This window comes from Hyperolius riggenbachi, chromosome 2, assembly GCF_040937935.1.
Source record: "Hyperolius riggenbachi isolate aHypRig1 chromosome 2, aHypRig1.pri, whole genome shotgun sequence".
In the NCBI taxonomy this organism is placed as follows: Eukaryota; Metazoa; Chordata; class Amphibia; order Anura; family Hyperoliidae; genus Hyperolius; species Hyperolius riggenbachi.
In genome coordinates this window covers 556,160,987-556,187,871 of record NC_090647.1, presented here as the reverse complement: position 1 = coordinate 556,187,871, position 26,885 = coordinate 556,160,987, and the positions used below count along the sequence as shown (strand labels likewise).

Genomic DNA, 26,885 nt, shown 5'->3' with positions numbered 1-26,885 from the left:
TTATTTATTTATTTTTAATTTAAAGAGGAACTGTAACCCAGAACTGAACTTCATCCTATACAGTAGCCGATACCCCCTTTCCTATGAGAAATCTTTACTTTTTCTAGAATAGATCATCAGGGGTGTCTGTATGGCTGATATTGTGGTGAAACCCCTCCCACAGTGTGATGTCAGGACCTAGGTACTGACATCACACTGTGGGAACCTTGTTGCATTGTGGGAAATAACAGCTGTTTCCAACTGCCAAAAAAGCAAGCAGCATCTCTTTCCAGTGACATCACCTGCCAGCAGTAAAAATGTCACCATGTGATAAATTTAAAAATGTAAACCAATATAATCATAAATATTTATGCTATAATGAATCTTATCTCGGTCAGCCTGGCTCTATTTGGGACATTGTTAGGGAGAGCTTGTTATTTCCCCTCACACATTGCTGCTTCTCACTGATTGGCTGAGGGCAGTTCAGTGCGAAAGGCTGAGGCTGAGAAGGGAAATACACCACACCCCTCTCTGCAGAAGCTGCTGAAATACGATCTGTGCTGTGCTCACTGGGGTTTACAAAGCAAGCTAGATATGACAGTGCAGCTTTAGTACAGAGCTTGGTGGGGAAGAGGGCTGGCAATGCATGCACAATTTAAGGCAGGAAACAAAATCAGTAAGGGAGAAAATTACATCAAGTCTGGCTTCAGTCAGATGCAGTAAAAATGGAAAATGCCTGGAACAAGTCTCTTCATTTACTATATAAAATTCATTGAAATCAAAATAAGTACAGTACAATACATGTGTTATGTACTTAGAACAAGTATTCAAGTATTTATTTACTTATATGTTGTTTTTTTCCCGGAATAGTGTCGCTGTCCCTGCTGTTTTAGGCTCCCTGCACACTGCATGCAATTCCAATTTTTAATCGGTTTTTACATCCAATTCCGATTCTGATTTTTAACCGTTACTGCATGCTCCGTTTTTGCCTCCATTTTTCTGCTGGTTGCATTCAGGGAAAATCGGAATTGCAAATCGGAATCACAAAACGGATTTGCAGTGTGCAGGGAGCCTTAAAGGGAACCAGAGAGGAATGAAATGGGAAAATAGAAAAAAGCTTTTATACATAAGCCTGGGTCACTCCCACGCCGCCGGGTCCCGTCACTTCCGGCGGACTGCCCAGCAGGCAACCACAAGCGTAAGTGTATGGAGGGAGCCCCTGTGATGCGGAGAATTGTCTGCGTCCGCCCGCCGACTGTCGGTAATGATGGGACCCGGTATCGGCGGATCCAGGCAGCGGAGGACGGCGGCGTGGGAGCGATCCGTGCATATGGGGCTGGAGGAAGCCCCAGGTATGTATAAAAGCTTTTATTTTATCCTCTCTGGTTCTCTTTAAGGCTGGGCTTCCCATCCCTGTCCTCAAGTACCCCCAACAGCACTTGTTTAGATAACCACAAACATTCACAGGTTGGGTAATTAGTGACTCAGCAGGGGTGATAATCTACCTCTGTGGATTTCCTCAAAACATGCACCGTTGGGTTGGGGGTACTTGAGGACAGGGCTGGGAAGACCTACTTTAAGGCCTCTTTCACGGTGCGACGTTAAAGTCGCACGTTAGAAAATGTTTTAAGGTGGACTAACGCACAGCAATATTATGTCTGTGCAACACTCACAGTGCACACGTTGAGTTGTGTGTAACGTGTAGCAATATTTAGAAAGTGCTGCATGCTGTGCGCTTAGCAATACATTTGCTGCGTTATGTGTGTTGCACATGCTCAGTAAGGTTTTTAAAAAAAAAAAAAAAATGTACCGCATGCGCTGTTTTCGTTCCATCAGTATGCGACGAAAACTGCGCACCAAGAGACACATAACGCAGTGCAAAATAACATCCAGTTTCATAACCTACATGCGCTGCGTTAGGGGCGCGTTGTGCGACCTTAACGTTGCATCAAACGCAACGTCTTAGTGTGTAAGAGGCCTAAGGCGACTCTTCGGTGAAAAACAACGTTCATTTCTACTTACCTGGGGCGTCTGCAGCACACTACCTCTTTTAGCCCCGATAAAGTCCCTGACTGAGCCCTTTTTGTTAGGATTACATTGGAAGGCTTTTTTTTTTCATTGTGGAAGGCAACAGCCTACTGATGGGACTGGACTGGTGAGCAGAAAACCTCTAGAGTTTTCTTTGAGAGTCTATACATTTCAGAGCTTTAACTCTGGACAATTTCTGACATATTTAGTGCCCCAGAAGAGGCAATCTGTGTCACCCCCTACACACACACACACACACACACACACACACACACTATACACACACACACACACACACACACACACCACACACACACACACTGTACACACACACACACACACACACACGCTTTAGTGAGAGGGGAAAAACAAGTGAGAGGCAAACCGGGCCGGATCTAGCTACAATGGAGCCCCGGGGCAAAAGTAACTTGGGGACCCAATACCCCCCCCCCCCCCCCCACACTCCAGCCTCTGAGCCAACTCACAGGACCCGTTCCCACCAAACTCCCAGCAACACAAAATCATTAGATGTCCATCATATGTCCCCAAAAGCATTGTTGGGGACCCCATTATCACCCTCCTCCTTTCCCTTACAAATCCAGAGTATACACATTGGGGTCAGAGCAGGATCACTCACAAGGCAACCTAAACAAGTGCCTGGGGCCTAGTAGCTGTCAGGGGGCCCCACTGCCATTTTCTCTGACCCCATTCCCCATTTCAGATTGCCAAAAGGACCATAAGGGGAAGGGGACAAAACTACCCCCATTTCATCTTAATCCATCATTGGGTCTTACCGAATTCAGTCAGGACACAGGAGGCAGCACCATGCTCTACACTCTGGACTTGTCCCCAAGGCGCCTCTCTTCGTCATTCCCTGCAGGCATGTATGGTGTCACCATTGCACACCTTGGGGGCCCCTACAGGCGCTGGGCCCCCGGGGGGAATTGCCCCCTTTGCCTCTATGGAAGCAGCGCTCACCCTGGATGCACATCGGCCAAGAACTGCAGTAAAGAGGAGACCCTGGAATTCATTATAGGGAAACCGGCATTTACTGTGCTGTGTACTGCAGGCAGAACGAAACAGAATCTCTTTATTATCATGGGTGCAGTGCTGCATCCTGTGTACTAGAGGGCGACATAGACCAGTGCCTGGCTAGCCTATGCACAGAAACGGCATTGCTTGTGCTCAGTAAAATGCATGCACTCAGGGTGCACCAGCCTTGCCTGCTCTGTTAGTGATCAACAGCACAACACTCATTATTTCTAGAATTATGCTTGCAAGTGTTTACCTCTTTATCATACCGTCTTCTGCGCTGTCAGCAAGTTATGCTGCTAATAACGATCTTTTGTAAAATACGTGTTTTAATAAACTGACGTAAAAGTAAATTAATTGAGGCTTGTAATCTATATATGCAAATTTGCTGATTCTCAATTGTAGTGAAGTTTATTAATTAGTCGCTGCAGTTTATGTGTTGTGCGCCCTGCGTCAGACAGGAGTCTGGGGAGCAGAAGGTGCTTCTATAAAGGAAGGGGGGGGGGATATATATTTTTCAGGGGCAGAAAGGAGCTAACTTATTAAAACAACTACAAAAAAATCTGGAGCAAGTGGTGTTGTCCTGAGCATAGGTACGTGAAAAAAAATCCAAATTCTGTACATTGAGGACATCTAGCAATACAAATACATACATGGTTCATGTGTGGTTTGAGACATCACCAATACTGGTAAATGCTCATATGATAACATACAGCAGAATAAGAAACACCAGGAGGAGGTCCCTACCCCTGCAGGCTTACAGTCAAGAGGTTAGTGGGTTGGAGACATTAGGGAAGGAGTCAGATGGCTTAGCGGATGAGGCCTTGAACCGCCACTGCCGCCTAAAGAAGATCAGAGACTTGTCTGAAAGGGTGTGCTATAAGAAAATGTTTAAAGGTTTCCAGGCTCAGAGCATGATAGACTGGTTGTGGAAGAGAGTTCCAAAGGAAAGGTGATGCTTGTGAGAAGTCCTGGATGTGGGAGTGAGAGGAAGTGACCAAGCTAGAGGACAAGAGGGTCTGCTAGGAGGGCCAAAGGCTCCTCGTGGGATGGTATCTGATGAATAATGAGGCAATGTATGGAGGTGACAACTTATGTAGAACTTTGTATGATAGAGTAAGGAGTAGGGATGGCAATGCTAAGGAGAACTCATGGAGAAGCATGTGATCTGTTTGATCAGCTGATAGATTTGTAAAGTTCTGATTTGCTGTGATGACTTCCTGGTTTAACACATGATCGTGACCAACAAATCAGAGCCTTACAAATCTGATCAGCTGGTCAAACTGATCACATGATTCTCCATGAGTTCTCCTAAGCAATGCCATCCCCAATGAGGAGTTTAAACTGGGTTTTTTGGGTAATGGGTAACCAATGGAGAGATTAGAAGTGAGGGTCTGCGTCAGAGGAGCGGGAGGAGAGGTGGGAGAGGTAGGCAGCAGAGGTCAGTAGGGATTGGCAGAGAGGAGCAGCATCAGAGGAGAAGGAGGAGAGATGGGAGAGGCAGGCAGCAGAGGTCAGTAGGGATTGGCAGAGAGGAGCAGCATCAGAGGAGCGGGAGGAGAGATGGGAGAGGCAGGCAGCAGAGGTCAGTAGGGATTGGCAGAGAGGAGCAGCATCAGAGGAGCGGGAGGAGAGGTGGGTGAGGAAGGCAGCAGAGGTCAGTAGGGATTTTAGAGAGGGGCGGTGTTAGCGGAGCGGGAGGAGAGGTGGATGACAGGGGCGCCGCGAGGCACCAAGCAGACCAAGCGGCCGCTTGGGGCCTCATGTTTTTAGGGGCCTCGGAGGCTCCGTGACGTCAGCGTGACGTCACACTGTTTTCAGAGCAGGGCTACGGGAAGATGGCGTCCGAAGCCCTGTACTGGAGACTATTTGTGTCTCCAGTACAAGGCTTCGGGCGCCATCTTCCCGTAGCCCTGCTTGTCAGCACGGGAGATTGCAGGAGGGAGGGAGCTCCGAGGGAACTGCGTGCCTGAGAAGCCGGCCAGGAGACGGGGAGAGAAGACTTCTGCCAGTGCCAGGTGAGTAAATGCTTTTCTTTTTGCAGAAATGTGCACAAATTGCGTTTGATTTCTGCTGAAATGTGCCCGAATTGCGCTTGATTTCTACTGAAAATGTGCCCGAATTGCGTTTTATTTCTGCTGAAATGTGCCCAAATTGCGTTTGATTTCTGCTGAAAATGTGCCCAAATTGCGTTTGATTTCTGCTGAAATGTGCCCAAATTGCGTTTGATTTCTGCTGAAAATGTGCCCAAATTGCGTTTGATTTCTGCTGAAATGTGGCCCAAATTGCGTTTGATTTCTCTTGAAATGTGGCCTAAATTCCGTTTGTTTTCTGCTAAAATTTGGCACAAATTGCGTTTGATTTGTCCTGAAATGTGGCCCAAATTGCGTTTTTTTCTGCTGAAATGTGGCACAAATTGCGTTTGATTTCTCCTGAAATGTGGCCTAAATTCTGTTTGTTTTCTGCTGAAATGTGGCACAAATTGCGTTTGATTTCTGCTGAAATGTGGTCCAAATTGCGTTTGATTTCTCCTGAAATGTGGCCTAAATTCCGTTTGTTTTCTGCTGAAATGTGGCACAAATTGTGTTTGATTTCTCCTGAAATGTGTCCCAAATTGCGTTTGATTTCTCCTGAAATGTGGCCTAAATTCTCTTTGTTTTCTGCTGAAATGTGGCACAAATTGCGTTTGATTTCTGCTGAAATGTTGCACAAATTGTGTTTGTTTTCTGCTGAAATGTTGCACAAATTGCATTTTATTTTCTGGTGTCTGGGGTAACTGTTGCTGCATTTATTATTTAATGGTCATAGTTGGCTATATTTGCTGTGCTACGGTTACGCTCCGCCCATACAAATGTCATGGCCACGCCCATCTTTCAGCGCAGGGCAAATACTCCCACGGCCATTTTTCGGCACAAAAAGCCCCGCCCCAATCCCCCCTCCCGCTCCACCCACATTCCATGATCACGCCCACTTATGCGGAATAGCCACACCCATTTTTTTGCTGCGTTGGTACTCCAGAGTGATAGATAGATAGATAGATTACAGACAGTTTTGGAAAAGCATAGTTGGTTAAAAATGGAATTAGATAATTTTAAAAATAATAAATTGCAGAAACATTTGTGGAGTACGGATATATTTGCACAGTGCCTTTTAAATGAAAATGGATTCTCCTTGATTAATTATGCGCCTGTTGAGCTGCCGTTGTGCACAGCTACACCTACCATTGGGGATCCACACCTGCTTTATTAAACATTGTGTTTAAAAAATACATCTCATACTCAAAGCTGTGCAGCTATGAAGTGCACGATTGTGCAAGCAAACTGCAGGGTCCTTCTAAGGAACAACCAAAAAGAAAGTGCGCCCACCTTGGGGTGTCGCCTTTTTACGCGTCCTGGACTCCTGGTACATTCCGCCCACCTACAAGATTACCTAACTCCGCTTGGAGTCCACGTACGGTCTCAGCAATGGCACTGAACAAGCACCCAACAATTGCCAGACTGCAGCTTATAATCCTTTCTACACCTGTTATGGAGTGGCGAGAGGTCTGTGTCTGATCATCTATGATTGCTCAATAAGGCCCCTTTAAAATGATCATGTCACATCGCGGTACTCTCCCCCACCGCTCCCACGTCGCAGTGACCATTAGTGTCTATGAGACCGGCCATAGTACCCACGGTGCGATGTGACAGAAATGCTTCAGACGACGCATCGACGATTCACCCTCTGCAGTGTCTTGTGCTGCTCTGCGCACTATTGCATTAGAGTTAATGGCACCCCAACAGTCGTTATAGATTGCTGTGGCAGCGATGCAAAAAAATCCTGCTACATGCTTCCTGTCCTGCATGGAGCAAGTCCTTGAGCAAGGGGGGGCGTCGGCTAAGTAAATTACCCTAGCTATGCACTCTGGGCCGGGCCAAGGTAGAGGCGAGAGAGGCTCTAGACTCAGGGCGCAGTGTAGGAGGGGCACACACAAGGCTGGGCTGAGGCAGAGGCGAGAGAGGCTCCAGGCTCAGGGTGCAGTGTAGGAGGGGCACACACAAGGCTGGGCCAAGGCGAGAGAGGCTCCAGGCTCAGGGCGCAGTGTAGGAGGGGCACACACAAAGCTGGGCCGAGGCAGAGGCGAGAGAGGCTCCAGGCTCAGGGCGCAGTGTAGGAGGGGCACACACAAGGCTGGGCCGAGGCAGAGGCGAGAGGGGCTCCAGCCTCAGGGCGCAGTGTAGGAGAGGTGCACAACTCTCTCAGCTATCATTCTCCTATTGTGTTTAAGAATAGAGAAATAAAAAAGGGATACATGGCAGTGACTGCAAGCCAGATAACTAGAGATTAAGGTGTTGGGGGCCCTAGGCCGCCTCTTAGTCCAATAGCAATCAGTGTGTGATGGCTGGGGTGGGAGGGATGGAGGGGCGCACTTTGGTGTCTCAGCCTTGAGTGCTGGAGGACCTTGTCCCTGCTCTGCGTGAGGTTTTTAAAATATGAAATGGTGTGGTGCGATTGTCCTGCGGCAAGTGTGCAATTAGCCTCACTCTGCTTGATGCAACAAACAGCGGTAAATGTACCGCTGACACATAGCGCGGGTTACTATTAGTGCACGGTCCTGTGTGTGTAGTGTGTGCTCCAAAGTGCAATGTGATGCGCTCATAGCGTCACCGCGGTACTCCACTAGTGCTGCCATTACTATGGTAATTAGCGTAGTAGCGGCTGCGCTAGAGGAGTACTGTGGTCACGCTACAAACGCATCCCGCAGCACTTAGGAGCGCGTGCTAAACACACAGAACCGCGTGCTAATAGTAACCCGCGCTATGTGTCAGCGGTACATTTACTGCTGTTTGAAGCATCAAGCTCAAGTTTCCATGGCGATTTCAGTGCCCAATATTCATCTTTCTACCGGGGCTGTGGAGTGGGAGTCGGAGAAATGTGGGGTACCTGGAGTCGGAGTTGATGGTTTCATAAACGGAGGAGTCGGATGATTTTTGTACCAAATCCACAGCCCTGGTAAGTATTAGACTGAGGAGTCGAAGTCGAGGAGTCAGAGCTATTTTGAGATTTCATAAACTGAGTAGTCAGAGTTGGAGTCGGATGATTTTTGTGCCGACTCCACAGCCCTGCTTTTTACCAGATATTTAAAAGTTCTGCAGTTGTTTTGTTTGAAGGCCACAAATATATGTTCAAGTATTCATGACAAATGTTTTTTTCTATTAAAGGGATACTCTAGGGGGTCAGGGGAAAATGAGTTGAAGTTACCCAGGGCTTCTAATGGTCCCCCACAGACACCCTGTGCTGGCGCAGCCACTCACCGATGCTCCGGCTCCGCCTCCGGTTCACTTCTGGAATTTCAGACTTTAAAGTGATACTATAGGGGGGTCGGGGGAAAATGAGTTGAACTTACCCGGGGCTTCTAATGGCCCCCGCAGACATCCTGTGCCTGCGCAGCCACTCACCGATGCTTTGGCCCCACCTCCGGTTTACTTCTGGAATTTCAGACTTTAAAGTCTGAAAACCACTACCACGTCTGCACGGCCGCGTCCTCGCTCCCACTGATGTCACCAGGAGCGTACAGCGCAGGCACAGACCACACTGGGCTTTTGCTATACACTCCTGGTGACATCAGCGGGATCGAGGACACGGCAACGTAGGCGCAGTGGTTTTCAGACTTTTAAGTCTGAAATTCCAGAAGTGAACCGGAGGCGGGGCCGGAGCATTGGGGAGTGGCTGCGCCAACACAGGATGTCTGCGGGGAACCATTAGAAGCCCCGGGTAAGTTCAACTCATTTTCCCCTGACCCCCCTACAGTATTCCTTTAAAGAGACACTGTAGGAGGGTCAGGGGAAAATGAGTTGAAGTTACCCGGGGCTTCTAATGGTCCCCCACAGACATCCTGTGCCCGCGCAGCCACTCCCCAATGCTCCGGCCCCGCCTCTGGCTCACTTCTGGAATTTCAGACTTTAAAGTCTGAAAACCACTGTGCCTGCGTTGCCGTGTCCTCACTGCCGCTGATGTCACCAGGAGCGTACTGCGCAGGCCCATTATGGTCTGTGCCTGCACCGTGCGCTCCTGGTGACATCAGGAGAAGTGAGGACACGGCAACACAGGCGCAGTAGTTTTCAGACTTTAAAGTCTGAAATTCCAGAAGTGAACTGGAGGCGGGGCCGGAGCATTGGGGAGTGGCTGCGCGGGCACAGGATGTCTGCGGGGGACCATTAGAAGCCCCGGGTAACTTCAACTCTTCTTCCCCCGACCCCCTCCTACAGTATCCCTTTAAAGTCAGAAAACCACTGCGCCTGCGTTGCTGTGTCCTCGCTCCCGCTGATGTCACCAGGAGCGTATGGTGCAGAGACAGACCATACTGGGCCTGCGCAGTACGCTCCAGGTGACATCAGCGGGAGCGAGGATATGGGTGGCAATGCAGGCGCAGTGGTTTTCAGTCTTTAAAGTCTGAAATTCCAGAAGTGAACCGGAGGCGGGGCCGGAGCATCGGTGAGTTGCTGCGCGGGCACAGGATGTCTGCGGGGGACCATTAGAAGCCCCGGGTAAGTTCAACTCATTTTCTCCCGACCCCCCTACAGTATTCCTATTAAGTGTCCGGGTCTGTGATACTTCATGGAAGCTATTAAGGGTGTGACCAATCTAAGAGGATGAAGGAGACAGTGTTCCGTATCTGTACTTCATACTGTACACTGTATTTAGTCGGTATATTAAGCTGTAAGGCTGCAGTTAGAGGCACATGACAGCGGGCAAAGATGAAGTTTGCAGATAACAGATAAAATCAGAAACGTTATATTAATATACCCTTCTGAACGTCATGATACATAAAAGAAACAACAACGCTGACCGAGCTTATTGTGGTTATACAACTGTACTAACTTAGCAAAGACACTCAGAACACGCAGGAAGACCATATTAAAATATGAATGGATGAGAACATCACAAAGCAAGCTGTAAAATAAAGCTGGCTATATATCTGTATATCACCACGGGTAAGCTGACTTTTTTAAACCCACAAATGTGAAAATAAATTGTGGAGAGGTTGGCTTATCTGCGGGTGATATAGCAAGAGCCAGTCCTCCCTATGCAAGGTTATCGACAGAGACAGGGGACAAAGCTGCTTGATAACAGTAACATACCTCCCAACTTTTTGAGATGAGAAAGAGGGACACTTAACCTCCTGAGCGATAATCCCGAGCTGAGCTCGGGGTATGTTGCGCAGGAGGAGTTCTCAGGCCCTGGTGGGGCGATTTGCATAAATTTTTTTTTGTTACACGCAGCTAGCACTTTGCTAGCTGCGTGTAACTTCCGATCGCCGCCGCTTGCCGCCGATCCGCCGCTACCCGCCGTGCCGCGCACCCCCCCCCCCCCCCGACCCCTTGCGCAGCCTGGCCAATCAGTGCCAGGCAGCGCTGAGGGGTGGATCGGAACTCCTTCTGACGTCACGACGTCCATGACGTCGGTGACGTCATCCCGCCCCGTCGCCATGGCGACCGGGGAAGCCCAGCAGGAACTGTTCTGAACGGGATTTCCTGCTTACTCTGATCGCCGAAGGCGATCGGAGTGGGTGGGGGGATGCCGCTGCGCTGCTGCTATCATGTAGCGAGCCCTGGGCTCGCTACATGATTTAAAAAATTTAAAAAAATAGTGCTGTGCCACCTCCTGGGCGATATAATTGTATCGCCCAGAGGGTTAAGACACACCCCTGACCACACCCCATCACACCCCTAGTCACGCATACCATAAAGATTTCATAAGAAAAATATGTTGTGTTATAATTGAAACCACACTGGTCCTTTCTATCCTGGTGCATTTTCCTTCACATTAACATTTGAAAATAAAAGATATATCAATCTAAAGGATGGGAATAAAGTTTAGAGGCAATTAAACACAATTTTTAATAGAAAAATACAAATATTTACATAGAAAGAGGGACAAAAAGTCCTGAAAGAGGGACAAATGAGGAGGAAAGAGGGACAGAGGGACAGGGCTCCCAAAAAGAGACTGTCCCTACGAAAGAGGGACAGTTGGGAGCTATGCAGTAATATGGGATGCATGGTGGCTACCAACAGAGGTGGGGTGCTCTGTTGGGTGCTGAGAAAGAGCAGGGGGCCCAGGGTGGCTGCTGACAGATTTTGGAAGCTAACGTGGCTGCCGACAGAGCTGCCCGCTAACTGTAACATGGGGTGAATGGTGGCTTCAAACATAGCAGGGGCTTCATGTCAGGATTTGCCATGCCAGGATAGATTATTTGTATTAATACAGCACCAACATATTCCATAGGGATGTCCAACGTACAAAACATACAATAATGGGGAGCATAGATACATGAGCAGTTGAGCATATGGTACAATCAGGACAACCCATGACACAACTACCGATACATACAATGGATGTCTAGTTTGAATAACGTCACCAATACTGATAGATGTTCATCTGATAAATTGCGTAGAAACAGGAAACCCGAAGGAGGAGGTCCCTGCCCTTGTGAGCTTACACTTTTAACCTCTAAGTAACGGAGTATAACCATGGAGAACTGAGAAATAGTGTTATTAAAGGACAACTGAAGTGAGGGGAATATGGAGGCTGCCATATTTATGCCTTTAAACAATTAGGTGCTTAACTTGAATCCTTGTGCAGATCGCTTGATACTCCTCCCTGTATTGCCTGATGAAGCGGGATTTAGTCCGCAAAACAAGTTGCAACATTTTTGGGGGGAGTTTCTAATAAATGTGTTTGACTGTCTGAATCGCAGTCGTTGTCGTGTCTGCTTGAGGGAGGTAAGACCACCACTTCCTCCTTCATTTTTGCCATTTCAGTTGGTTTTTAAGCTCATTTATTCTAATGTTATACTTTTGGCGCCTCTGTTCATTAAATACAATTTTGAGTCCACCCTGGGTGGAGCGTTGCTACCCCTTTTTCCTGTCTACAAAGAGCGACTTCTTAATCCTGAGTGGGGTCAGGATAATCTCCCCACCTGCCTATACAGTGGTTGCCTGCTGGTGACCCTGACTTGTGAGTATCTAGCAATACCAATTTATTGCCACCTTATCCAGTACGTATTACACTATTGGGGCTCTTGGTGTTCCCTGTTTTTATATCAATTAGTGTTGTTGTTTGAATTTGGGTTACTAAAACTAGGAAACCCGAATTCGCCCATCACCACACTTCAATCACAATGAAGTGCAACGTGAGTTGCAAATAAGTGAACTCCCCCTGACCTCGCCCACATGTCTGGGTGCTGAAATGTGGTGATGGGTCAATTTGAGTTTCTAGATTTCAATAACCCAAATTCGATTATATCAACTTTATAAATAGTACCAGTAGCCCTGCATCCTGATCATTCATGCATCAATAGTGTCTGAATCAAGCTAGCGGAAAATCCAGACACATTTAAAGAGGAACTTTAGCAAAAAGGGAAAAAATAAATGAATACATTGCAAAGCAAGAAGTAAAAATATAGAAGAGAGATCAAGAAATGATTGATATTGATCCACAATGAGCCTGCAGGTCATCATCTTTACTGCTGGCAGACATGAACTGCCATTATCTATAACCACACCCACTAACATTGCTAAAGCCTTGTATTTATTTTATAGATATACAGTATATATGCACAGAGGGAGATATTGTTTGCTTGGAAGTTGGAAACAGCTGTTATTTCCCACAATGCAACAAAGTTCACAGACAGGAAACTCTCATGACCATGGCCCTGACATCACACTGTGGGAGGGGTTTCACCACAATATCAGCCATACAGAGCCCCCTGATGATCTATTCCAGAAAAGGCAAAGATTTCTCATGGGAAAGGGGGCATCAGCTACTGATTGGGATGATGTTCAGTCCTGGGTTACAGTTCTTTAAAGCTGCATACACACGGGTTACAACTCTGTCGCCGCAACCACGTGGTACACACGTGTTGCGGTGACAGGTCCCCCGTGTGTACAACGCGTGCGCCACGAACAGTCGCTAGTAAGAGCTGTCGCCCGGCGATTGACTTGGTCAATCGCCAGCAACAGCTGTCGCCGCAACCTTGATGCAACTGTCGCTAGTCCGTCGTGTGTATGCGGACTAGCGACAGCAACTCCATACACAATGTATGAAGCTTTCGGCGGGGGAGGAACCTTCGGCGACAGCTTCCGCCGCGTCTCTGCCTTTGGGCAGAGACGTGTAGATGGCTGTCGCACGGGCGGAGCTGACGCCGAGCTGTCGCGCGCGCGTCTTCTGTGCGCTAGCAACCAGCCACAAAGGTCCCCCGTGTGTACGTAGCCTAATGCTGAGCATACACGGTGCAATCCCCGTGCGTCCGCTCGTGCGCCCCCGAATCGATTACCGCTCGTCCCCGACGGCGCCGCTTATCTTCCGCTCGATTCCCTGCCATTGTCCGCCCGCGGGAATCGAGCGGGGAATCGATCCATTCATGATCGGACCTGTCGGATATTATCAATCGAGCCCATCAGCGGCTCGATTGATAAGAAAGAAACGCACCGTGTATGCCCACATAAGTCTGACCAGAATGCTTGCTCAGGGTCTATGACTGTATTGGAGGCGGAGGATCAGTAGGACAGCCAGAAGCTTTGCATTCCTTAAAAGGGAAAAAAAATATGGCAGCCTCCATAACCCTCTCATTTTAGTTGTCTATTATTCTTCTGGTAAGAGGTTTTTAACTTCTTATAAACAGACCCCTTAGATGGGCGCCCTCTCTTTCTGGTACCTTCAACCCTCCCCCCTCACGCACACACACACACGTACGCGGTGCTACGACACTGTTGCCAACTGCCCTAACGTGAGTGTTGCCGTGTAACCAACGCATAGCCCCGGTTCTCAGGTACACGGTAACCTTGTCCTGGAGCACAGTGGAATCTGTAAATTGTGCTGGAGATGATTAAGATTGTTGACTGTTTATTTTTCTGGTCTCAGACATCACAAACAAACAACAGCAGATGTGTATAATTTACCGGCTTCTCTAAACTCAGTCAGAGCAATGGAAATCTCATTTGGGTTTAAAAGCTGTGTGCTTGTGAGTCAGACGAGGCTTGATGTATGAAACATACACAGAATGTTTTGACAAATATTTTGAAGGCATGGTAATCCCAGCAAAACAAATTAAATTATGGAAATTGAATATAGAGAGGAGGATATTGCTAAAGTTGCTTATGGGGGAGCATCATGGCTGAGCTCAGGACAGCCTGCTGGCGATGGGGGACGGTGTCTCCCCACCAGTGTGGTCCATTACGCCTGTCTATAGGTGTGGGCAGCGCCTTGCAGGACAATCCCTCTGCATTCCAGTGCTGCTGATGTCTCATCTATAGGTCTGTAACCAGGGAGGTTCACTCTGACCGAATGGGCAACTGACTGTTTAAAGAGGAGCTGTCAGCCATACTTTCTCAGAAAAAAAACACATATATAAGTAGATAAATACTTGCTCTACTTACATATCTACTTACAAAAAGATAAAATCCTTCTTAGCATTTCCCATTTTAACTGTGGCTGTTTTGAAGCCAATCCTGATGTCATTTCCTCCCTTACTCTCCTCTGCCTGATTGTCTCAGCATGAGAAATATTGGCCAATCAGAAAGGAATCGAGGTGTGGGAGGGGAAACCAGGAGGGAAAGAGGCTTCAGCCAATTAGACTGCATTAGTTAAGTCTGAGGGGAATTAGAGGAGCTAAAAAGGACAACCCAGCATGCCCTGCAACTTCCTTTTTGCGTACTAAATTTTGTGTGTACCAAATAAGAGTCGGGTAAACTGGGGAATGGTCTTTATCAACAAGAAAAGTAAGAGTGATTTTAACTTTTGGATTGCCTGGTTAGCATCCTTATTACTTGTTTACCAGATAAAAATAAAGAACTGATGTTTGATTTTATACCTGACAGTTACACTTTAAAGGGAACCTTAACTGTAAAAAAAAAAAAAAAAAAAGTTTTACTTACCTGGGGCATCTACCAGCCGCCTGCAGCCATCCTGTGCCCTCGCAGTCACTTATGGCTCCTCTGGTTCCCCGCTGCCAGCTAGTGTCGTTTTTGCCGACTGGGAGTCGGCCGGCCGCCATGTTTACGTTTTTATGCATCCCTGCTGGTGCAGGAAGCTATTGCAGACATCAACAAGTACATTTTTACGCGTTATGGGTGTAATGCGTAAAATTTTACGCATTACACCTGTAACGTGTAAAAAGTTACTTGTTGATGTCTGCAATAGCTTCCTGCGCCAGCAGGGATGCGTAAAAACGTACGCATGGCAGCCGGCCGACTCCCAGTCGGCAAAAACGACACTAGATGGCAGCAGGGGACCAGAGGAGCCATGAGTGACTGCGAGGGCACAGGATGGCTGCAGGGGGCTGGTAGATGCCCCAGGTAAGTAAAACACTTTTTTTTTTTTTACAGCTAAGGTTCCCTTTAAAGTGTACCAAAGATGGTACATTACGCTTAATTTATACTTACCTGGGGCTTCCTCCAGCCGCATAAGCAGCGCTAAGTCCCTCACCATCCTCATCCACCCCTCCGTTCTGGAGCTATGAGTGCGGTTAATCCAGTTAGTCGCCATCAGTCGAGGTCTTTTACGCATGCGCGGTTTGGCCACATCTCCACCGCGTTCACGTCCCCTGAAGCCTTCTGCATCTGTGCAGTACTGCGTCGGTGCAGAACACTCCTGGGTATGGGAGCGCGACAAGGGGTGCGTGCATGCGCAGAAGGCCACGACTGCCCGGATTACCAGGAGTCATAGCAACTTAGCGGATGGGCTGAGGACGACGATGAGGGACTCAGCGCTGCTCATGGGGCTGGAGGAAGTCCCGGTTAAGTCTACATTAAGCTTAATGTACCATCTCTGGTACACTTTAAAAAGTATCTGTAATTAAGAAAACTTCCCCTGTGGGGTACGTACCTTGGGAGGGGCAAGCCTCTGGACCCTAATGAGGCTTCCCTTTCCTCTGCAGCCTCTGGGATCCAGCGCTGATAGCCCCGAACAACGGCAAAGTAAATATTTACATTCTCGGTTCCAGCATAGCGCAGCAACGGCTTTCTGATGAGCTCTGGCGGATAGCAGCGCGAGTCGCCTCTGCACAGTAGAGCGGACCCAATTGGGCTCAGCTTTTTCCATCGGAGCGCATTGGAAAGACGATTCTGCTCCTGCGCTGGTGCCGGGAAGTTAAATACTGCAGGCGCTACTGCACCTGTGTCGGCTGATGTTTCAGGGGCTGCCAGCGCTGGATCCCTGTGGCTTATGCTAGGTACACACGATAAGATTTTTCAGCTGATTTATCGTCCGATTGATTTTCCAATCAATTTCCATTCACTTCTATGAGAAATCCATCAGAAAAAAACAAGAAAAGAAAATAAGATCGGACATGACGGAAATTATCTATCAAACCATCTATCTGCCAAACTATCTTATGGTGTGTACCTAGCACTAGAAAGATGAGGGAAGTCTCATTAGGATCCAGTGGTTTCCACCTCCTGAGGTAAGTGGTGAGAGGAGAAAAGGTGGTCACTATTTAAGACTCAGTAAGATTGTCATGACCCCTCACACCCTGCCTGCTCCATTTTCCAGTCCTTTCTTTCAGGGGTGAGACACAAAGCTGTGAAGTCAAGAATCTCTAGAGCCTGGTACACACATCTAAATTTGATTGGCCAATCACTGACCAATTTCCCTTCTCCGTGTGTTATGAAAGTTTACCTAAACAATCTGTGGATAGTATTTAAAATCTATTGGCCCTCATGCTATATGGAGAAAGTGAAACTGGCCAGTCACTGGCCAATCAAAATTAGTTTTTGTGACATCTTCTGCAGCACTGTACAGAGTACATAGTCATGTCACTTAACTGTCTCTCAGAGGCACTCACAATCTAATCCCTACCATAGTCACATGTCTATGTGTGTATCATGTAGTGTATGTATTGTAGTCTAGGGCCAATTTAGGTGGACACCAATGAACTTATCTGTATGTTTTTGGGATGTGAGAGGAAACTGGAGTGCCCGGAGGAAACCCACACAGACACGGGGAGAAGATACAAGCTCTTTGCAGATAATGCCATGGTTTGGATACAAACCCGGGAACCAGCGCTGCAAAGCGAGATCGCTAATCACTACACCACCGTGCTGCCCACTGCCACTGTGCTGCTAGCACTTCTGTCAAGTTTTATTGCAGTCTATACATCACTTCCTCTGTTGTTGCCTTCAACAGGAAATGACAGAAGAAACATTCTAAACTGTCCCCTGCTTTCTACAATTAAGGCGGACCTTCAGCCAGCCCCCTGCAGCCGTTATGTTCCCCCACTGCGGCTAAATTTCATTATCGTCATTCGCCAACTTGTAAGTTGACGCCCACTGTGCATGTACGGCGCTGGCCACGCGCATCCTCGTACACGGTCCACAGGAACGTCCTGCGCAGGTGCAGTACGAGAAAATATCTACTAGTCTGCAACTGTGCAGTATGTTTCCTGGGACGGGAGCGTGAACGAGGAAACGCATGGCCAGGGTCGCGCAGGCACAGTGGACGTCAACAGCCAGAAGCAAAAGTGAGCCGCGGCGCAGGAATGGAGGATTACTTGGTAACTTTGCGGGCACAGGTCGGCTGAAGGAGGCGGGCAGAAGCCTCAGGTAAGTGAAACTCGTTATTTTTTAAACTCTTCAGGTCCACTTAAAGTGAATGGGAACAGCATTTAAAAAAATGAGACAGACACTTACCCAAGGAGAGGGAAGGCTCTGGGTCCTATAGAGCCTTCCCGCTCCTCTCCTGGTCCCCTCGTTCCGGTGCTGGCTCGCCCGGTAGCAGTGACTAAATTAGTCAAATACTGCTTTATCCGGCCGAAGGAGGCTTTAGGAGTTTTCAGGAAGCTTGAGTGCTCCTGAAGAAGGGCAGCCCTGTACTGCGCCTGCACAAGCACGCTCTCTTGCACGCTCACTCCTGTGCAGTATGGAGCCGCATGTCTTTGAGAGGACACTGCTCCCGAAGACTTCCAAATACTCTTTCGGTGGGGGATTGAAACGGGATGGGGGGGGGGAGGGAGGGGGGCCAGCACAGGATAGAGGGCACCGACTGAGGAGACGGAAGGCTCTATACGACCCAGAGCCTTCCCTCTCCTTAGCTAAGTATTTGCTTCATTTTTTTTTAAAAATGCAGTTCCCATTCACTTTAAACAAAAAAACAAACAAAAAAAGTAGTCTTGACTAGAGGAGTTGCTGGGGGGGGGGGACTTTGCAAGCACCGACACCCCATACCGAGCACAGCGGCTGCACAGAACAGTCAGGGTGATCTGTCCCTGGACCCTTATCTAATTCCTCCTTAGCCAGGATCAGCTTGTGATATATTTACCCATACATGTCCCCGTGAGTCATCCCCCGTAACAAATATGCAGATGTACAATCGCTACTGATTACAAAAACACACTGCTGAACAAACACAACAAAAATACTACAGGCTTCTATCAAAAACAGAGGAAAACCTATTAAAGTTAATCATTACAACCCTCATAGAACACTGAGAGAGAGAGAGAAAGAAAGGAAAAGCAAACAGGATTCTCTCTCTGTCTCTCTCAACTCTTTTAAACAAGCATCTTGACTGTTTAAGGGACATTTCTATTATGAAAACAGCTTATGAGCACAGCGGCAATTGACAGGGAAGCGTCAGAAACAATATATGTGAGATCTCCGCGTGCTTCTGAAGTGAAGTGCTTTGCTGTATGTACGTAAGGCACTTAAAAGGTTACATGAGGATACTGGAACGCTGACCTGAATTACCAGAGGAAATACATACATTAATACTCACTTATCTGAGAGGATTTTGTGAGGCGGCGCGCGCGTCAAAGACTTTAACCCCCTCTGCTGCCAGCCGGAGCAATGTATGCCCTGTGGGGATGGCATATAGAGTGACATTAAAGGGACAGTCGGCATAAATTACGAGCCGCCTTATATAACAGAGAGCCGGGGCTGCTGATGACAAAGACACACGCAGAGAGCTGTGAGACTGACAGCCAGCACTCCGCGTGAGAGGGAGAGCAGGGGGAGAGGGTTTCCACTAAAATACACATCATTGTAGTATTCCGCTGAATGTCACGTCTGGGGCTACGTTTTCTTTCCTAAAGAGATTAGATTTATGACATATTTATTTTGCTCCTTTCCCACTATGAAGATTACGTTTGGGATGCGATTGTTCAACGATTACATCGCAACGTATCTGAAAAGTCGCATCGCTTGTTAAAGGGGAACTGAAGTAAGAGGTATACGGAGGCTGCCATATTTATTTCCTTTTACCAATACCAGTTGCCGTGCAGCCCTGCTGGTCTATTTCTCTACAGTAGTATCTGAATAACACCAGAAACAAGCATGCAGCTAGTCGTGCCAGATCTGACTTTAAAGTCTGAAACACCTGATCTGCTGCATGCTTGTTCAGGGGCTATGGCTAATAGTATTAGAGGCAGAGGATCAGCAGGGCTGCCAGGCAACTGGTATTGCTTAAAAGGAAATAAACATGGCAGCCTCCATATACCTCTCTCTTCAGTTGCCCTTTAAAGTAAATCTGTAAAAAACAAAACAGCCCCTGGGGAATCCTTACCTCAGGAGGAGGAAGCCTCTGATCCTAATGAGGCTCCGCCCCCCCCCCCCCCCCCCCCATCCTCTTCCCCCTCTGGGATACATCACTGGATGCCCCCGAATAGCGGCAATGTAAATCCTGTATATTCCGGCGTATAAGATGACTCCCCAACTTTTTCAGTTAAAATATAGAGTTTGGGATATTCTCGCCATATAAGACTACCCCTCTTCCAATGCACACTAAATAAATATTAAAAAAATCATCATATACTGGTGCTGTATATGAACAGATACTGGTTTTGTACTGCATGTGGTTCCCAGTATATATAACAGTATACAGGCGAGTGACTGGTTGGATTGGTCAACTCTACCTCTCTATAAGTGGATTGGTCAGCTTCCCCTGTTTATCAGAGCGGTGTGGAAGAATAGATCCCGCTGTGCCCATAAAACACGCCTCTTTCACCCGTCTGGCCCCACCCTTGTATCCTATTTACCTCCTTCTCTGCTTCTCAGATCTCGCACATGCGCGCCTGCGCCGCTTCACTACAGTTCTCAGCAGGGAGATCTGAGAGGCGGTAACAGGATATTGCCGGCCAGATGGGTGGAAGAGGCATGGTTTATGGGTACGGCGCGATCTCTTTCCTCCATACCCCGGGCGTCACGGACCTTGCAGCATGAGCGATGAGCTCCCCCCAGCATATGCGGTGCCCGGCGAATCTCCAGCACCCGGTAATTAATCTATTACTGCACTGAAGCGTAATAGGTACATATTTCAGCTGCTACTGCGCGTGCACCACATCCGGCATCCTTGTTAACTGATTTTGGGGGCTGTCGGCACTGGATCCCGGAGGGTGAAGAGGATCAACCATACGGTGGACTTGAGGCACTAAAGTATGATAAAGTTGCCGTGTGCAGGGAGCATGCTGCAACTGTTACTAACTCAGGCGGAGCATTGGCTGTTAAATCCATTAGCGGCACGTGTGTTACCACCGTAATGTGTGAAGGGTAATGCACATTGCATACAGTGGCTTGCAAAAGTATTCGGCCCCCTTGAAGTTTTCCACATTTTGTCACATTACTGCCACAAACATGAATCAATTTTATTGGAATTCCACATGAAATACCAACACAAAGTGGTGTACACATGAGAAGTGGAACAAAAATCATACATGATTCCAAACATTTTTTACAAATAACTGCAAAGTGGGGTGTGCGTAATTATTTGGCACCCTTTGGTCTGAGTGCAGTCAGTTGCCCATAGACATTGCCTGATGAGTGCTAATGACTAAATAGAGTGCACCTGTGTGTAATCTAATGTCAGTACAAATACAGCTGCTCTGTGACGGCCTCAGAGGTTGTCTAAGAGAATATTGGGAGCAACAACACCATGAAGTCCAAAGAACACACCAGACAGGTCAGGGATCAAGTTATTGAGAAATTTAAAGCAGGCTTAGGCTACAAAAAGATTTCCAAAGCCTTGAACATCCCACGGAGCACTGTTCAAGCGATCATTCAGAAATGGAAGGAGTATGGCACAACTGCAAACCTACCAAGACAAGGCCGTCCACCTAAACTCACAGGCCGAACAAGGAGAGCGCTAATCAGAAATGCAATGAAGAGGCCCATGGTGACTCTGAACGAGCTGCAGAGATCTACAGCTCAGGTGGGGGAAACTGTCCATAGGACTACTATTAGTCGTGCACTGCACAAAGTTGGCCTTCATGGAAGAGTGGCAAGAAGAAAGGCATTGTTAACAGAAAAGCATAAGAAGTCCCTTTTGCAGTTTACCACAAGCCATGTGGGGGACACAGTAAACATGTGGAAGAAGGTGCTCTGGTCAGATGAGACCAAAATGGAACTTTTTGGCCAAAATGCAAAACGCTATGTGTGGCGGAAAACTAACACTGCACATCACTCTGAACACACCATCCCCACTGTCAAATATGGTGGTGGCAGAATCATGCTCGGGGGGTGATTCTCTTCAGAAGGGACAGGGAAGCTGGTCAGAGTTGATGGGAAGATGAATGGCGCCAAATACAGGGCAATCTTGGAAGAAAACCTCTTGGAGACTGCAAAAGACTTGAGACTGGGGCGGAGGTTCACCTTCCAGCAGGACAACGACCCTAAACATAAAGCCAGGGCAACAATGGAATAGTTTAAAACAAAACATATCCATGTGTTAGAATGGCCCAGTCAAAGTCTAGATCTAAATCCAATCGAGAATATGTGGCAAGATCTGAAAACTGCTGTTCACAAACGCTGTCCATCTAATCTGACTGAGCTGGAGCGGTTTTGCAAAGAAGAACGGGCAAGGATTTCAGTCTCTAGATGTGCAAAGCTGGTAGAGACATACCCTAAAAGACTGGCAGCTGTAATTGCAGCAAAAGGTGGTTCTACAAAGTATTGACTCAGGGGGCCGAATAATTACGCACACCCCACTTTGCTGTTATTTATTTGTAAAAAATGTTTGGAATCATGTATGTTTTTCGTTCCACTTCTCACGTGTACACCACTTTGTATTGGTCTTTCATGTGGAATTCCAAGAAAATTGATTCAGGTTTGTGGCAGTAATGTGACAAAATGTGGAAAACTTCAAGGGGGCCGAATACTTTTGCAAGCAACTGTAGTTACATAGTTATTTGGGTTGAAAAAAAGATACGTCCATCGAGTTCAACCAGAGAACAAGGTACAACACCAGCCTGCTCCCTCACATATCCCTGTTGATCCAGAGGAAGGGGAAAAACCCTTACCCTTGTACCCATGGTCCAATTAGCACCCAAAGGGAAAAAAAATCCTTCCCGACTCCAGATGGCAATCAGATAAAATCCCTGGATCAACATCACTGGGCATTTCCTAGTAATTATAGCCATGGGTGTCTTTCAACGCAAGGAAAGCATCTAAGCCCCCATGCGCAGATCAAGTCCTCTAGTCCTTTGAGAAGGCCTAGGGACAAAAAGCTCATTCGCCAAGCTTTATATTGCCCTCTGATGTATTTATACATGTTAATTAGATCCCCTCTAAAGGCTCGTACACCCATCTGATTTTTTCAAATGACCCGTCGTTTGGACGTCCGGTTGTTCAGTCGTCCGGACGTCAAATCGGATATGTGTACAGTCCATCGTTTAGCTGATAAGACTGGAATTGAACGATCCGCCAGTCCTTCTCAAAGGACTAGAGGACGTCCAAATGACGGGTGCTTGAAAAAATCTGAGGCGTCTTTTCTCTAGACTAAATAAACCCAGGTTATCTAACCTTTCTTGGTAAGTGAGACCTTCCATCCCACGTATCAATTTTGTTGCTCGTCTCTGCACCTGCTCTAAGACTGCAATATCTTTCCTGTATTGTGGTGCCCAGAACAACCCAGGCAACTTTAACATACTTTAGTGCAGCAAGCCCACTGAGGCATAGAGTACAGTGAAAGTATGCCTCACTGCTACTGTAAACACACTGCATGCAGTGTGCTATCCCTACAGAAACCACTGCATCACAACGCAATCAATGTGATAGCCCAACAGGAATACCATTGCATCTGCTCTGTGATGACATAGTGTGAAGGGACCCTTAGTCCATCTGTTACATTGCAATAGGTGGTCATCCATTGTAGCTTTGACCCTGCGACTTCAGAAACGCGTGCGTAAATACAAAATGTGTGCAGTGGTGTGACAGGGCACCGTGCCAGAACGCACTGCGGTAACGGGAATGTCAGACATTTTACTTGGGCTCAGTTCATTTGCCCGCGGTCCTGTTTTTTGATGGACTGGGAATGGAGTAAATATGAACGGCTTAAAAGTGACCCGAGGTGAGACATATGGCGGCTGCCATATCTATTTCCTTTTAAACAATACCAGTTGCCTGGCAGCCCTGCTCATCTATTTGGCTGCAGTAGTGCCTCAATCACAGCATAATGCCTGATGTTCTTGCATATCGGACGCTATGTGCTGTATCTCATACCACAACCATTCTGCACAGAGTATGAATGCTGGACCAATCACGTCGCTCACTGCCCCTCTGTGGGGCCTAACCTAAAAAAGAGAACATACAAAATCCATGCAGATAGTGTATTCTATATAAAGCTTCTGTACTTTACTTTCCTTGGCTGAAAAGACCAGAAGTGATTGTTCTAGTGACCCCCAAACCACTGGCCTCCTCTACAGGGCTCCACCAGCATGGATTGCCTTGCTTGGTGTCTCTTTGGTCTGCAGGAACTTCAAAGGCTGTTACTGCTGCATTGCTGCTGCACGTGCGTCCTTCTCGATAATAAAATAGAGCAGGCTGCTAGACTGTGCCAGTTCAAAAACTTCTCCCCAAATAATCCAAAAAGATAATTCTAGGCGACGAATATTGCAGCTGTGTGCCCAGCTTTAACCCACAATTGAATTACCTTCATCACACCTTTACAAAGAGTGGCCAAAAAATAAGAGACACCCTATAATAACGAGTTGGTCCACCTTTAGCTCTGATCACAGCCGACATTCTTCTTGGCATGGACTCAACAAGATTGTTGGGTGAGATTGGATGGTGGCGTTTCCAAGCTTTGAAGTTATCTGTAGACTTTATCCTACAAATGCTCAGTAGTTTTGAGGTCAAGAGCTGAGCTGGCCTTGGAAGCTAGTTAAACTCGGATTAATGTTCCTCAAACCAATTTGAGACCTATCGAGCACGGTGGCAAGGGCCCACAACAGGCGTCTTTTCCTATTTTTCAGTGATACTAAAGACACTCTTGATGATCTCCTGCTGCTAAAGCCCATCCTTTGCAAAGTCCGTCTTGTTGTACGTTGTGATATGCTTTGTGATGCACCTGCAATGAATTCAGCTATAATTTGTTGCCATTCTGTTGATGTGGACTATGGGCAATATTCGTCGTCCAACCCCCTCTCATTCACCAGCCTTTTTTGACCAGAATAGGCCTCGCTTGAAGTTTTTTTTTTCCTCTCTCTAAACACCAGAGATACTGCTGTGTGAAAATATCCTAAAAGAGTCATTGTTTCAGTGATGCTTCCACCAGCTCTTCTTGCACTGGCGATTGTCCCTCATTCAAAGTCTTTCAAATCTTTTGCAGAGGGAGCTACTGCTTGCTTGCAGTTGGAAACAGCTGTTATTTCCCACCATGCAACAAAGTTTGCATGGCCCTGACCTCACAGTGTGGGAGGAGTTTTCAGGGCTGTGGAGTCGGAGTCGGTGGTTTCAATAAACTGAAGTCGGAGTTGGATAATTTTTGTACCAACTCCACAGTCCTGATAAGGATTAGACTAAGGAGTCAGAGCAATTTTGGGCACCTAGAGTCATCAGTGTTCCATGTGTCACTCCGCTGGCTACATGCTTGTTCCAGGTGTGACTCCGCTGGCGGCATGCTTGTTCCAGGTGTGACTCTGCTGGCGGCATGCTTGTTCCAGGTGTCAATCCGCTGGCTGCATGCTTGTTCCAGATGGGACTCTGCTGGCGGCATGCTTGTTCCAGGTGTGACTCCGCTGGCGGCATGCTTGTTCCAGGGGTGACTCCCACTGGATGCATGCTTGTTCCAGGGGTGACTCCCACTGGATGCATGCTTGTGCCAGGTGTGACTCTGCTGGCTGCATGCTTGTTCCAGGTGTGACTCTGCTGGCTGCATGCTTGTTCCAGGTGTGACTCCGCTGGTTGAATGCTTGTTCCAGGTGTGCCTCTGCTGGCTGCATGCTTGTTCCAGGTGTGCCTCTGCTGGCTGCATGCTTGTCCAGGTGTAACACCGCTGGCTGCACGCTTGTGCCAGGTGTCACTCCGCTGGCTGCATGCTTGTTCCAGGTGGGACTCTGCTGGCAGCATGCTTGTTCCAGGTGTGGCTCCGCTGGCTGAATGCTTGTTCCAGGTGTTCCTCTGCTGGCTGCATGCTTGTTCCAGGTGTAACACCGCTGGCTGCACGCTTGTGCCAGGTGTAACACCGCTGGCTGCACGCTTGTTCCAGGTGTCACTCCGCTGGCTGCATGCTTGTGCCAGGTGTGACTCCGCTGCCTGAATGCTTGTTCCAGGTGTGACTCCGCTGGCTGCATGCTTGTTTCAGGTGTGACTCTGCTGGCTGCATGCTTGTTCCAGGTGTGACTCTGCTGGCTGCATGCTTGTTCCAGGTGTGACTCTGCTGGCTGCATGCTTGCCCAGGTGTGACTCCGCTGGCTGCATGCTTGTTCCAGGTGTGCCTCTGCTGGCTGCATGCTTGTTCCAGGTGTGACTCTGCTGGCTGCATGCTTGCCCAGGTGTGACTCCGCTGGCTGCATGCTTGTTTCAGGTGTGACTCTGCTGGCTGCATGCTTGTTCCAGGTGTGACTCTGCTGGCTGCATGCTTGTTCCAGGTGTGACTCTGCTGGCTGCATGCTTGCCCAGGTGTGACTCCGCTGGCTGCATGCTTGTTCCAGGTGTGCCTCTGCTGGCTGCATGCTTATTCCAGGTGTGACCCCCGCTGGCGGCATGCTTGTTCCAGGTGTGATTCCGCTGGCTGCATGCTTGTTCCAGGTGTGATTCCGCTGGCTGCATGCTTGTTCCAGGTATGACTCCTCTTGTCGCATGCTTGTTCCTGGTGTGATCCATATACTACCGAAACCATAAGATTAGCATTATATGCCAGCGACTGGTATTTTTTATTAAAAAAGAAAAACAAAACAAAAAAAAACACAACTCCACATTCACCTGAATTCAGGCTCCAAGTGAGCACTTTCAAGGTACTTTCCGTTTCCCCTGGAAGAATAAACAATGGTATATTCATGTTGTAAGGAAGGAAATTGTGTTCAGAATCCTTTTTTCTTTTTTATAGCAGCGTTATCTCCCTCTGTTTTCATTAGAAATAACCAAACCATCGCCTTGTGTGCAGCGATCCTGATTGTGACATTGTGGGAGGCACAGATAGGATGTGATCCAAGACACAAAGGAATTCTCTGCCTCCTCCAACTCCTCACACAGTCACAGGAATCTCTGAAAGCCGCTTCACAATGACTCAACTCCAGCCACTCCTCATAACTTCCATCAGGGCAGGAGCAAGAATGTGCGGTAGTTGTGTGTCCTGAAATACAGGCCCCTCTGATCACCTAATGTAATGGCTTCCCTTGTGGACACTGCCCTCCACCAAAGGCTAAAATGTCTTCACTTTAAAATAGAACATAAATGAGTTAAAACTTCTGTTGGGCTGGCGGTAAGGCCCGGTTCACACCCGCCATAAGAATCCGGCCATCAGGATCGGGTAAAAACTGTCCGTTTTCTATTTGTTCCTATGTAGCTGTAAAACCTTCCGTTTCCATTCCGCTGAGCGAAACGGTCCGGAAAATTGGGGCCTGCTGCATTTTTTGTCCAGCGGAACGGACAACGGAACCGTAC

The 26,885-nt window shown here is 47.8% G+C and overlaps 1 protein-coding gene across 6 annotated transcripts in view; it reads right to left on the bottom strand.

The window, feature by feature from the left end:
• ZBTB20 (zinc finger and BTB domain containing 20) overlaps positions 1 to 26,885 on the bottom strand; it is a 1,072,531-nt gene that overhangs the window by 976,963 nt on the left and 68,683 nt on the right. Inside the window, exon 3 of one of the 6 annotated variants that reach the window (XM_068270867.1) lies at positions 18,787 to 18,866. The exons of the other annotated variants lie outside the window; for them this stretch is intronic. The gene's annotated coding sequence lies outside the window, so the exon portion shown is untranslated. The remainder of the gene's footprint in view (positions 1 to 18,786; positions 18,867 to 26,885) is intronic. 6 annotated transcript variants of the gene reach the window in all.